This window comes from Rhamphochromis longiceps, linkage group LG23 (genome assembly GCF_057381845.1).
Source record: "Rhamphochromis longiceps isolate RC_006_pf linkage group LG23, R_longiceps_female_GT1.1, whole genome shotgun sequence".
Lineage (NCBI taxonomy): Eukaryota > Metazoa > Chordata > Actinopteri > Cichliformes > Cichlidae > Rhamphochromis > Rhamphochromis longiceps.
The window spans coordinates 43,738,819-43,750,615 of record NC_140578.1 but is presented as its reverse complement, the minus strand read 5'-3'; positions in this window follow the sequence as shown (position 1 = coordinate 43,750,615).

The following is an 11,797-nucleotide window of genomic DNA, read 5'->3' as shown; positions in this document are numbered from 1 at the left end:
AGCTCTACAGAGGGTTGTGCAATCAGCTGAGCGCACCATCCGCTCTGAGCACCCTGACCTGCACTCAATCTACAGCAGGCGGTGCTGGACCAAGACCAGGAAGATCGTGAAGGACCTCAGCCATCCCAACAACAGACTGTTCTCTCTGTTGCTGTGTACGTGACAAATAAACATCTGGATTTGGAAAACGAGGCATTCGCAAAGCCAACAGCATTGTGCCTGATCGGACACACCCCTCTCACACACTCTTCACACTCTTGCCATATGGAAAAAGACAGCTTCAGCTGACAGAGCTGTGATGAGACGCCCATTAAGCCCAGATGAAAAGTGAGGCTGAGCAAAACAATGCTGACCTTAACCACTCTGCATTAAAACTGTGCAGGACAGTGACGGACCAACAATGATCGTCGGGCAGCAAAAAGGGCGTGCCAGAGACAGGAGGAGTAACTGAGGTCAGGAGGCACCTCAGAATGGACAAAACACCAGGAGAAAATAAGCTGAAGGCACAGGTGTCGGGGCTTGGCCAGGAGCTGACCTCTGAGAAGAGCCGAACAGCAGAGCCGCAAAAGGCCGTGGAGCAAAGCAAGGAAAACATCGATGGACTTCAATCTGAAGTGGACGGAAAAGATTCTGAGGTTTCTGCCCTCAGTAAGAGCTCAAGGCATCAGAGCAGAAACTGACCATGGCTCAGGAGGAGCTGGCTGATAATCGAACCCATCAGGCTTGGAGTCCCAGACACAGGACTTGGAATCAGGCCGGAGCTTGCTGGAGCAGGAGGTCGCCAAACCTGACGAAGAAGCTCCAACAGCAGGAGCAAGCCCTGAAGAAGCTACAGAAGAAAAAGGGTCAAGTTAAGGAGGAGTGGAACAGGGAGAAGTTGCAGGACACTGGAGAAAAGCACTGCCTCAATTGGGGCCAGAACCAGTATGGACAGAACTTTGAGCACCAGCACCAACGGATGCAAACAGACTGAAAAGGAGGAGGGCAGGACCCCAGGGCATGCTTCAGGCCGTGGTTTACCCAGAACACCAGAACAGGAAAGTGATGAACACAAACACCCACACAAACACACACATCTACATGCACTGACTCAGAATGAAGAGAAACACACATATGAACATATGCACTCGTTGATTGAGTGAGAAATGACACACACACGTGCAAAAAAAAAAAAAATCGAAATGCTGATTCAACTCACTGAGGAGTGATCCACACACACACATTTACAAGCTTGTGCAATAAAGAGTGATACACACACGCTGTTGCAATGAAGAATGCTTTACTAACAAATGCTGCACACAAACATCCAAATATGGAGTCGGTTACAACAACAAGAAGCCATTGATTGTTTATTGGTTAAATGCATTTCATGCCACACAGAGGGCATCTGTGTAGATTTAGGGGACAAGGTCTAAAGTAGTTTGGTTGTGAAAACAATGTCTGTGCGTGATGTCTGTTTATGGCTCAAGGCCTCCACTGAATTGTTTACTGTGCTTCACACAGCCTGATAAGGAGCAGTGGTACAGAGTGAAAATGATGAATTAACGGTGTGAGTTTTATTTCGGAGAGAATATGAAAAGGTTGTGTTGATTTGACTCAGTTGTTTAAGTTTCTGCCAAAGCAAAACATTTGTGTGCAACCAGTGTCCACTATTGAATTAAGTCAATCCAACATGTATTTGTCAGTGCAAAAAGGAGTTACGGTACCTGTATGCCTACACAATATAGTGTGTGAAGTTTTGGTTGATTTTTGGGTTTTGTTTGACACTAGGTTGATACTATCAGTGAGGTTTGGATTGTTCTCTTTCTCTAACATAGAGAAAGAGGGTTTGATCTTTGGACATGTTTGTAATGGGCCCCAGTATTTGTTATTATATGAGTGTTTTATTGGTTACGTTTGTTTTTGCTTTTGTTACAGTGCACTGAGATAAGAACATCAGAGAGGTGTGATCCACCGGTGGTGATATTTTGGTATCTTGTGAGTTCCTGATTTAACAAATCAGCTCTTTAATCCAGGCCTGAGAGATTGAACTTTAAAGCGCTATAAAATATTCTTACTGAAAACAGTCGCAAAGTATTTTTCTCCATGATTATAATGGGCTTGGGAGAAATTCACTTATATGGGACATTGATCACATGAGAAATCCTGAGCCTAAAAGGATTGCAGCGAGTCGATCCAGTCCAAAAAAGAAAAAACAAACAAGGAGCTGTTTCCTTTAAAATGATGACGTCATCTTGCTGGTGATGGAGGCTCGAATAGGTTGCGCGTGAGACTCCATTATCAGCAATATCTGGTATGAATGTGTGTGGATGTATGCATGTGACTGGACTGTGACGGACTGACGACTAAAAGTTTTAACTGACTTGATATTGAGACAAAAACGGTACCGACTTTAGGATTATTGAATGTCCACAGACAATTCACCCAGCCTGTAAAAGAAGGGTGGATGTTTTGTTTTTGCAAGAACAGAAGGATGACAGAGACTAAAGAGCTGTAGCTTCACAGGAGTGTGAACTGCAGGCTTAACCCTTTGGTTGCTAATTTTGAGTTACTGATGTTTGCATTAAGAAAATTGTGTTTTAGTAGCTGTGTTTCGATTAATGTATCATATTATATGGTGGGGAATGTTAAATGCTAAAGTGAAGAAAAGGTTTGATTCCACTCATGACTGAACATGTTATTATTAACCATAGTGGGTCACTGTAAAGAGTCAATTAATTTTTATAGAGGTAAAAAAAAAAAAAAAAAAAAAAAAAAAAAACCTCCACCGAGGTCTATGAATAACAGGGGAATGATAGACAGCCACACTCAAAATGGAGATATGTAATGATAAACACTGGTCCCCGTCTTTTGGGCGCTTTCTTGAAGTAGTCAACATTTTAAAAGTAAGATAAAATAACAGGGGCATGTGCTGAGGGGTGGTGCTGCACAAGAACAAGAGTAAAATAAAGAGAATATTGTTTTCAGTTTTGAGAAGTGCAAATTAAAATGTACCATTACACTCAGAGGATCAATATGAAGCTTGATATTTGTTAATTTTGAATGAAGTACATGATTGGTGACTGTTCTGTCCTGAGCTTTTGTTTTTACAGCACCCGCTTGATCACACCAACAGTTTCTCGCCACCGAAGAGGGGTACTTGCAAAAAATAGAGAATGGGGAGGAATATCATCAAAACTGGAAAAGGTAATCCCCAAAGGGGGTGATAATGCCATAACTTTCACTTATGGTCAAATTCTCAAAATTTGACCCCGAACTTGAAAAATTCTTCAAACATTTAGAGACAGAGTGGAGGTTTAGATCAACACATGTCACAAACCACATAAGGCTGGAGCATTTGAATCAAAAAGGTGAATTGATACGCAGCAAAATGTTGATCATATTGATTATGTTTATTCCAGGGTGCAGAGAAGATTATTATTATTAAAGACAACAAATGAAATAACGAAAACTAGAAGTGGAAAAATTTGCGTTAACGGTAATAAAATCAAAACAAAAAGGAAAACTAACTAAAACTGTACTGAATGTTCACAAAACTAACTAAAATTAACTAGATTTATAGCAAAATGTGTTTAGTTGCATTGATGTGTGCGTGCCCTGCAATAGTAAAGTCAAGGCAGTACGTTAGTCGAGTCGTCTGTGTTGCTGCTCCGTCCACGCGCAGAATCATGTCAGGAAAAGTCGGGAGAAAGCGCCAGAGTCCAATTTAGGATTACTTTGAATATGACTGTTTTTTAGATATAGCAAGAGTCTTGTAGTGGAGAGAGACACAATGTCCTCCTGAGACCCAGGGAAAGAAAAAAGGGAAAAGTATTTTCATTTTTTTCTTTTTCTTTTTCCTTTTTAAGATAAATCAAGTGCTGGGACGGTAAAATAAACACATTACAAAAGCAAAATTGTTTTTAACTAATTTTATTTAAATTTTACAACATGTGCACTACAGTGCACAAGGGGAGTTCATTGATCACGAATGTGAAACTAACAACATTCAAGAGCTATTTAAGAAGATTACATGTTCCACTGAAATTTTTGTAAGCAGGATATTAAAACTTATTTATATAACAATATCATAAAAATGTAGATCAGGGATCAACTTAGAAGTCACTGACACTTCACTAGCTGTAAGCCATTGGTTCAGGAATAAGTGATTGCACTGGGCTTTCTATTTCACAAAAGTCAATTCATTTATGATATCTGAGGAAGTACTGTGATTTTTTATTTGGAGACACAAAGGAACATTTGGCACTTCCCACATCTCACATATGTTTTACTGTTGCACCCATTCTACAACTGAAATGCCTTGGACTGTTAACCATTTCAGGCAAGTGGAGTGAACCATATTTTGTCATGTTCTCCGTGAAACTAAATGAGCCTAATTCTTAAAGACCCCTCAAATCATTTACTAGATGTTTATTCTTTGAAAATTAATAAAAATCTGAGTTTAACAAAACATTTTAAATGTAAATATCAAGCTTACCTTTCTTTCTTCCATAAAATGTGCTTGTGGGCACGTCAGCCATTTTGAAAAGGTGGGAAAAACAATTGGCAAGGCCACACCCCCACACATGTGATATAATTTTAAAGGTACTGTTGTCCTCGCTAAGAAACATCAGGACTTAGAGGAGTGGCAAGTAGAGTATGAGAGCTACAAGCAAAAAACTAAAATGTGTACTACAGTGTGCAAAAATGAAATACTGGGTCATCAGGGGGACATGAGGGACATCCCACAAACCTTAAAGTGCACTTGAAAAGCTCACACAAGAAGGTTAACCTAGCTTACCTTGAAGAGCTCCCCCACTCAACCCGCATCCCCCGAAAACAGCTAACCCCAGATAAGGCAGCGTGATGTATCCCGAGATAACAGGACTGGGACATCTAAATAAATGTGTGAAACAATCGCCTTCAAAAAGGTTATCAATTCACTTCAACCAAAATTAGGAACACTCGGTGCGGCAAGAGTTAATAGTTATTAGTCTCAACACCCAAGGATAACCAGAAGAGCATGATTGATATGATGGAACTGAGATTTTGTTACACTTAATTTTTGCAAAACACAACTAAAACTAAACTGAAACTAAGGATTTTCAGGAAAATAAAAACTAGACTAAACTAGCAAAGAATTGGTAAAAACTGATTCCAACTGGTAAAAAAAAAATTGAAAATCTGGAGGCAAAACTAGAAAAAACATAGAAACTAATGAAAATTGCAAAATAGTTAAAACCCTGGGGCGGAGATTGGCAGATCTGACCAGGAAATGTTATAAGATGGATTGTCAGGACAGTCAGCGTTAAAGCCACTTTCAGTCCATACTAGGATGGCATTGGACATCTTCGGGGCGGAAGAGAGTTGGTGTGACCAAGGTGTGGTTTGGCTTGTTTTATGTATATTTGAGATCATATGGCTCTGGATGGACCAGTTACCAGGGCATGGAAGGAGGACAGACTCATTGACTGAAGAGAAGGAATTTCCTGGGATTGGAGATCCTCTGGGTGAGTGGTTGATTAAAAGCATGCATAAAATAGAAGTTATCTGTTGTTATTGATTGGTAATAGATTGATAATTGGCCACATTTACAGCTGTATTGACTTGTTGTGGACGTAGTCGACTTCAGGTTTAAGCACTCTAATTAACAGGTTGAAAATAGTGACATTAAAGGAAGAATATGCAGCGCCACCCTGTCAGACGCCAGTGACGGTGGAGCTCACTGATGAATCAGGTGAGCTGGATTCATGGCTGATTCAAAACTAAGATCCCCCTGCTGTGGTCAGGAAGGGGAGAACAGGGGGAAATAACATTTAAAAGAGGCATTTATAAACGTTTATGGGTCAAGCGAAACGGGATAAAAGGGGGTGTTTTACTGTTATTTTAATATCAGCATTATTATTGTATGAGAATCATGCAACAAGTATTGCATCGATGATCATATATTGAAGCTTTTGACCTTATACTAACATCTGTGTTCCTGTGATGGTTATAACCTCTGATGAATCTTCTATTTACAGGTGTTAGGATAATGATATAATTTTTATTACAGGTGTAACCATGATCATTTTCATACATATTGCAACTTGTTGCTCATTGTGGAGTTGTGCTCAAGTTAATAAGGGTTAAAAGCTACAGTCAGCGCGAATGTCTGACTGATCTATTGAGGGAAAAGGCTTCGAGCACAGAAGGCCGCACGCGCTTACAAAACACTGATATCATGTTATTTTTTGTGATCTTTTCTTCAATTATGTCTTTAAGTTTAGTTTAAATAGTGGCAGTTAATTAAACGACATTTATTAAAATATTAAATACCTGAGTCAGAACATTACACGCAGATCACCTTAAGGGTCTGGGAAACTTTGTAGCTGCCTAACCTTTTCTTTTAATGTTCTAGCTCCGTTGATTTGACACATGGGGATGTGTCAAAAAAAAAAGGGGGGGGGGGAAGTTGAGCTTTAACATCAAACAAGGATTATTTGAACATTTTATAACTTCATTTGTGTCTTTAATACCTTAGGAATGGTAAAACTTAAGCTAATAGCGGCCCGAGAAGACGGACCTTTTAGAGAATCAGTGAAAAAGCATAAACTATCACTTTCATGTTTAATCATTACTCATTGAAATGAACTGAATAGCGCTTAGAAGATTTGTTAATTTCTTTGTCTTTTGTTAAAAAGAGTGGTTTCAATAATGTTCAGACACACCTTGCAAATGTGCTTATAACGAGTTGGCACTTGGTCTTTTGAAGGTCATAAGCTTCGTTCGGCGTGATGGTCCGGACTGATATATTGCAGGTATTGACTTTGAGTGCAGAGGGCTAAATGCAAACACGCTTACACACACATAGGATATGATTAGAATAAGTCCCTGGAACATTCTGAATGTTTTAGACCAATTCTGAATCACTAGAAGGTCAGTAGATAACAACATTAGATTATTAGGGTTAGGAAGAGAGGTGTTTTGGTTTTCTGTCTCTTACAGAGAAAGGAACAGACACCAGACGAGGTCACAGATATACGAGGATCCTCCGCAGCAGAGACAGACACAGTGACTGCCAAGACACCAACTGGGTCCAAGGGTCATGGCGTTTGGGCTCCAGCTAGTCACCACAAAAGGATGGATCCCATAAACACAGCAATAACCATGAAGGGGTTGGCGGAAATCCGGGAACACCAGACCAACGAAGTTCGAGAGGCTCTTGGGCAAAAAGGGGGACACCTTCCTGTTCCTTTTTCTGGAGGATACACAGATCGTTGTTTGAAATCGGGGCAGAATAATCCCCTGATCTGTGCCACGACTGAAGGGTTGTCTAACCCCTGAGGTTGAAGAATGAAGAGCAGAGGATCACCCAACTGGACGACACTGGTAGCTGCAGCAATAACATAAAAGGCTAAAAGCTCCTTGGACAGAGGTTCTAGTCTGAGTACGTCTGGAGGGTATAAGGTAGCACCAAATAAAGCTGTGGGAGACCTGGGGAGTGTCATCTGTACCTGCTATTGTTGGAATAATAGTTTGTCTTGCATCTGAACTGCGCAAACACAGAGGTCATCCCACATATGGTTCGCCCCTCAGGGGGACAAAGGACCTCAGGAGTGAGAAGAGATGAACCCAGCCACACTGGATTATGGGGTGTTGGTGAGCTCATTATTCTAATGACCTCATCAGGGGGAATTATTAGATTATAATATTATTTTATGCCATGTTAGACCCCTAATTAAAGATGGTGAATTATTATGTAGTTTTAGTTGGCATTATTCTCCTGAATTAGAAGAAGCTGATAACTATTGCATTAGTTAAACTGATTTGCATTACATTAAACTGCTGACTTGTTGTGAATGAATGATATTGTTTTATGATGCATTATACTGCTGAGTTATAAGAAATACTGTTCGCAGAAAGTTATTGTCTTATTTGTCTGATTAGAAGAGAACAGAATATACTGGAGTTTTCTGCCCCATCTCAGCAGGAGCAGATAGACGGGGAGCCAAGGTCGTAGCTTAGGCGCTGTGTGAGAGAAAGCATGTGAATGTTTAGGCTTTGTATGATAAGGTGGAGGCACCAGAGGCTATAAGAGTTTGAGCAATGCTCCACCATTTTGAGATCTGAGGCTGTCTGCATCAGTGCCCATCTCCCACGCGTGTGTTCATTAAAATCATCGTTTGACTCAACCCGACCGGACCAGTGTTGTTATTGTGGTTTTTTCTCTTGTCTCCATCCCCAATATTTTGAACCATAACACACGCTATTTTAGTTTAAAATGCTTATAATGTTATGATAAATGGTAGTTTTGTTGTTACTTTTACAATATTATCCATCCTTCAGTTTCAGCGAACATGACAGTTAGCAGTGTAATAATTCCTCTGTGATAAAGAAAAATTAGCTTGTTTTCTTTTTGTGTGGGAGCTGGCACAGTGTTTCAACTTTACAGCCTTTTAATATGAAAGTCCTGTCAGTACACTTCCTTTTTACATCATTTCACACTTGCCCCGTGAAGGGCAACAGTCTGACGTCTGCTTAGCCAGGAAAGCTTCAGCTTGTTTCTTTCCGCACATCTTCCTCTTCACTGTCGGTGGCTTACAGACATGTTAACAAGCATGGACGTATCAAAACTTTGCTTGATTTTGCTGTTACCACTAGCTGTGTCCCATGATGCTGAAGGTAATACAAGGAAACTATTTTCATTATGCATTATTAATATTTTTAAATTTATAACCTCCTTGCTTTTAGTTTAAACTAAACACATTATTATGGGATTAAAAAGATGGTTTAACATTCACAAAATATAGAAACTAAAGTCCTCTCTGACACAGGCTGAATCTTGTATTTACCGTATTTTGCTGCCCCTGTTTACAGAGACTGTTGTGAAGACAGTCAGGAGAGAACACGATGTCACTCGGATTTGCAACAAGGAAAGTCAGACTACTATTGTTTTGATTATCTGTAAGATCAAAAGACAGAGGGACACAGGAGGAGAGTGTCATCTGCTGTATCGACACGGAGAGAACGTTACTCAGGAATGTGACCCCAGGTTCTCAATAACAAAAGAAAATCAGACTGCCTTTCTGGAGCTGACCAGTTTAACACCAGCTGATAGTGGGAACTACACCTGTGAGTGTACAAACACTGAAGGGACATATATTGTCCATATCAGTGTCACTGTGGAAGGTAAATGCATTTTGGTTTCTTTATCTGACACAGTTATTCAGCACTGTGTCAGCATTGTATTGACCTGCTTATGTGTTTTTTATTCTTGTAATTTGTTCATTTCTTTTCTTCTTATTTTCACTTACAGCAGTTTAAATACTCTCACTGACTCATTTATCAGGTACATCTTTGAACCGAGTTGGACCACCTTCAGCCCTCAAACATGTCTTCATTTTTTGTGGCACAACAAGGCGCTAAAAACATTCCTCAAAGATTCTCAAGACATATTGAAATTACATCATCACACAGTTGCTGCAGATTCGTCAGCTGCTCTTACTTGAAGCAAACTTTCCGTTCCACCACATCCCAAAGGTGCTCTGCTGGATTGAGATCTGGTGACTGCGCAGGCCGTACATGATTTGAGTGCTGTGACATGGTGTGGTATCCTGCTGGAAGCAGTCATCAGACGATGGGTATTTTTTGGGCATAAAGACATGAATGTGGTCAGCAACAACCTTCAGGCAGGCTGTGGTGTTTAAATGATGCTCAGTGGTCACTACAGGGTCCAAAGTTTGCAAAGAAAATCCCCCACAGAGCATTACACCACCAGCAGTCTGAACTGTTAGAAATCAACTCATCGGGCAAGGCATTGTTTTTTTAGTCTTCTGTTGTCCAGACTTGCAAACTGTAGCCTCAGCTTGCTGTTGTTAGAGGACAGCAGTGATATCCAGTGTGGTCCGCTCTGCCTCAAGGTTTGATGTGTAAACAGCATTTTTACCCAGAGAATCACAGCTCACTGGATATTTTCTATTTTTCAGACCATTGTCTGTGAACAGAGATGATTGTGTGGGAAAATCCCAGCAGATCAGCAGTTTGTGAAGCACTGGGACCAGTAACATGTGCCATGTTGCTCTGTTTGAGCATTGATCTGCTGACATTTTATTATTTTATTAACCTTTATTTAACCAGGAAGATGAAGCTGACATGTGATTGACAAATGAAATGAACACTGAAATATTTGTGTTACACCCTGAACAAGTATACCTCATAAAGTGGCCAGTGAATGTATATAAGCAGCTGGACCAATTTCAGTTCATAGTAATATTCAGAAAAGATGCAAAAGAAGAAGAAGACAAAAGAAAAGAGCACAGTGACAATATTTAAAGCTCTGTGGTTATAAAACTGGGGTTTCATTACTTCACTCAGAGTTTCAGTAGACGTAAACTGTGTTTGATTTGTGTTTTGATTTCCAGGAAATGAAAGTAAATGATTTTACTGACAAATGCATCTTTTCAATGATTTAGACACAAACGAGGCCCACACTTCAGCAGACAAATCTTTTTCCGTTTATCTGCCCGGTGTTGTGATCATCTTTATAACTGGAGTTATCGTGGGATTTATCTACTGGAGGAAAAGTAATGGGTGAGACTATTTTTGCTGTAGTAATTCAAAGATGATATAGATGTAGAGAAAGTAAAAGGAAACATCACATTTCAATAAATGAGAATTCGGTGTATGTTAAACATCATGTCTAGAATGAACACTTTTTATCCTTCCAAAAATAATTATCATTATTAAGAGAGAAGATAATATAAATGTAGATGTTCTTACTTGATTTTTCTCTGTTTGAATGTGAATAGTGTTACACTAATGCTGACATCCTTTCTTATCAACGTGGCTGCTTAAGGTCAGGAACATCTGGAGTGTCTGTACCTGAAAATCCCAACGGTTTGGTGAGCAATTTATTGCTACGATCTACAGCAGCTAGTTAAAAGTTTGCAGAAATGTAGTTTTTTACCATCAGGGCCTTATGAGCCTATACTGGTGTTTTTAAAAGTTATGTTTGACTTTATGACTTTCTGTGTCGTTTCTGGGATGCTTAGAACTCATATTGCACTGCTGGAAATAGTTTATTTTGATGATTAATTTTGCATTATAATATTTATTTTTGTTTTTCCTGCATTATATAAAAATTGGTGTATTTCAGAAATAAAACTATGAAGACACTCAAAATAAATTTCCTGTGGTGGGAAACTATTTTGTGCAACTATTTTGTATTTACAGTTTTGAGAGATAAGCCTCTTAAATTTCTCTAACTAGAAATATATGTTCAAAAACAAAAACGATTTTCAATTTTTTGGTAGTTTATTGCATTTTTTTGCAATTTATGTAATTACTGTGCACTTAATGCAGACATATAATTAGAATTTGGGCTATAATGGTTGTATTGATGTATATCAACTTGAAATGCTCCCAAAAATGGCACTACAGCATGTAAAAATATAATATGAGCTCTGGCAGACTTGGTAAAACATGTACATTTATGTTTTAGGATGTTACTTATATAGATAATTACAGATTAGTGTTATAATACTATTAGTGCCAACTTCAGTGTCCTTTATTTTGTGAAGAAGCTCTTACAGAAATGAGCAGAAACATTAAATAATCCAGGCAACAGATGGAGAGATTTAAAGATCAATAGAGTGTGTGGGTAGACCGGGTTGAACTTGATTAATACCTAAAATATTTCACTTTTCTAAAGGATGACGATGAGCCAGATCAGCCCTATACAAACCTTCAGCAGCCATCGAGTGATTCCTACCAGACTATCATCTCAGTGAACCATCAACACGACAACAAGACACGCTCAGCAAGAAGCACAGGAACT